The following is a 2,500-nucleotide window of genomic DNA, read 5'->3' on the forward strand; positions in this document are numbered from 1 at the left end:
CAGACGCGGCGATCCCTCCTCGCCCGGGCGACGGGCCGACGTGTCCGCGCGCCTATAACACCCACCCGGGGGCGGGCTACCTTGCGCGCGGCCTTCTCGCCGCCTCCCAGACGGTCGCGGCCTTCGCACGGCGCTAGTGCGCTGGAGCTGCTCGGAGGACAGCGCGAACGACGGGCCGCAAGGCTCCGCACGCCCACACACGCTCCGCTCGGCTTCAGCTGAAAGCGTCGCGCGACTCGACAGGCCCTCCCGTTTGCCTCTCGACGGTTTCACGTACTCTTTAACTCTCTCTTCAAAGTGCTTTTCAACTTTCCCTCACGGTACTTGTTCGCTATCGGTCTCGCGACAGTATTTAGCCTTAGATGGAGTTTACCACCCGCTTTGGGCTGCATTCCCAAACAACCCGACTCTGGGAAGACGCAGAGCGCGCGCCCTCGCCGCCACCATGGGCCTGACACCCGCACCGGGACGAGGCCTCGATCAGAAGGACGCGGGCGGCGAACGACGTACGCGCAGCGAATTCCTTACGCCACAATTCCACGCGCCGCAGAGGCGCGCGGATTCGGCGATGGGCACTTCCCACTTCACTCGCCGTTACTGGGGGAATCCTCGTTAGTTTCTTTTCCTCCGCTTAGTAATATGCTTAAATTCAGCGGGTAGCCTCGTCCGACCTCAGGCCGATAATCCAGTGCCTCGTTTGCGAGAGACACGCGCGCGCCACCGAAGCTCGTGCGAGCGCCGCGCCCGAACGCGAGCCGTGCTGCTCCGGGCCGGGATCCTCTTCGAGGCCGACTCGTAACGAGACGCACGCCGCGTTCGGTTTCGCGCGCTGACACTGCGTTCGTGCTGTCCTGGGCGGGACGACCGTGGCAACGGCCGACACCGCACCGGCCCGACGCGTCGCCGCGCGGGAACGTTACAACGCGACCCTGAGGCGGGCGTGGCGCCGGGATTGACCCGGTGCCGCAATTTGCGTTCAGAACGTCGATGCTCAATGTGTCCTGCAATTCACATTAATTCACGCAGCTAGCTGCGTCCTTCATCGACTCGCGAGCCGAGTGATCCACCGCCAAGAGCCCTCCGTGACTTCGTCAGTTGGACAAGCGCGACCCAGCCGGATTGCACAGTCGAAAAAAGCGGTGGCCGAGCGGTCGCCAGCCGTAGGCGACGCATGAAGCCAGCCTGGCACATGGCCACGGCACTCGGCGCAGAACGAAACAGGGTGACCGAAGTGCAATCGCGTGCGCCTCAACAGCGACGAAGGGCGTGCGCGGCCGCCAAGATACGGAGCCTTCTCCACCTGTCGAACGCACGACCACTCGATCGGCGATCGGCCGGTAATGATCCTTCCGCAGGTTCACCTACGGAAACCTTGTTACGACTTTTACTTCCTCTAAATGATCAAGTTAGATCGTCTTCTCGGACGCCGGCGCGGCCGTTGCCGAACGCGCCAGGTCCAATCGGAGGACCTCACTAAACCATTCAATCGGTAGTAGCGACGGGCGGTGTGTACAAAGGGCAGGGACGTAATCAACGCGAGCTGATGACTCGCGCTTACTGGGCATTCCTCGTTCAAGGGAAACAATTGCAATTCCCTATCCCTAGCACGACCGGGGTTCAGCGGGTTACCCGGACCTTCCGGCCTAGGCGGCGACACGCTGATCCGGTCAGTGTAGCGCGCGTGCGGCCCCGAACATCTAAGGGCATCACAGACCTGTTATTGCTCAATCTCGTGTGGCTAAGCGCCACTAGTCCCTCTAAGAAGTTCAACGCCGACCGATAGGGTCGCGTAACTAGTTAGCAAGCCAGAGTCTCGTTCGTTATCGGAATTAACCAGACAAATCGCTCCACCAACTAAGAACGGCCATGCACCACCACCCACAGAATCAAGAAAGAGCTCTCAATCTGTCAATCCTCACTGTGTCCGGGCCGGGTGAGATTCCCCGTGTTGAGTCAAATTAAGCCGCAGGCTCCACGCCTGGTGGTGCCCTTCCGTCAATTCCTTTAAGTTTCAGCTTTGCAACCATACTTCCCCCGGAACCCAAAGACTTTGGTTTCCCGCAAGCTGCCGGAGGGGTCGTCAAAGTAACGCCCCCCGATCGCTGGTTGGCATCGTTTATAGTCAGAACTAGGACGGTATCTGATCGTCTTCGAACCTCTGACTTTCGCTCTTGATTAAAGAAAACATTCTTGGCAAATGCTTTCGCAGTCGTTCGTCTTGCGCCGATCCAAGAATTTCACCTCTAACGGCACAGTACGAATGCCCCCGTCCGTCCCTCTTAATCATTACCTCGCGCTCCGAAAACCAACAAAATAGAACCGAGGTCCTATTCCATTATTCCATGCACCATTATTCAGGCGAAGCGCCTGCTTTGAACACTCTAATTTTTTCAAAGTAAACGTCCCGGCCGCCGCCGACACTCAGTCAAGGGCACCGGCGGAGCGCCGGGGGAGAGGGCCAGGTGCGGCCAGTGCACGCCTTGCGACGGACCGGCCGCCT

General features: G+C 59.8%; 3 non-coding genes across 3 annotated transcripts in view; all 3 read right to left on the minus strand.

Moving 5' to 3' along the window:
* The window catches only part of LOC145915835 (large subunit ribosomal RNA), a 3,688-nt gene extending 3,008 nt beyond the window's left edge, over positions 1–680 (minus strand). The window contains exon 1 of the ribosomal RNA XR_014404150.1: positions 1–680. This exon is cut by the window's left edge and continues 3,008 nt beyond it. This is a non-coding gene — a ribosomal RNA (large subunit ribosomal RNA).
* A 244-nt stretch (positions 681–924) lies between these two features.
* Positions 925–1,078, minus strand: LOC145915831 (5.8S ribosomal RNA). The gene has a single exon (XR_014404147.1). It is a non-coding gene; the product is annotated as a 5.8S ribosomal RNA (ribosomal RNA).
* A 260-nt stretch (positions 1,079–1,338) lies between these two features.
* LOC145915826 (small subunit ribosomal RNA) overlaps positions 1,339–2,500 on the minus strand; it is a 1,824-nt gene continuing 662 nt past the window's right edge. Inside the window, exon 1 of the ribosomal RNA XR_014404142.1 lies at positions 1,339–2,500. This exon is cut by the window's right edge and continues 662 nt beyond it. This is a non-coding gene — a ribosomal RNA (small subunit ribosomal RNA).

This window comes from Ascidia mentula, assembly GCF_947561715.1.
Source record: "Ascidia mentula chromosome 2 unlocalized genomic scaffold, kaAscMent1.1 SUPER_2_unloc_25, whole genome shotgun sequence".
Lineage (NCBI taxonomy): Eukaryota > Metazoa > Chordata > Ascidiacea > Phlebobranchia > Ascidiidae > Ascidia > Ascidia mentula.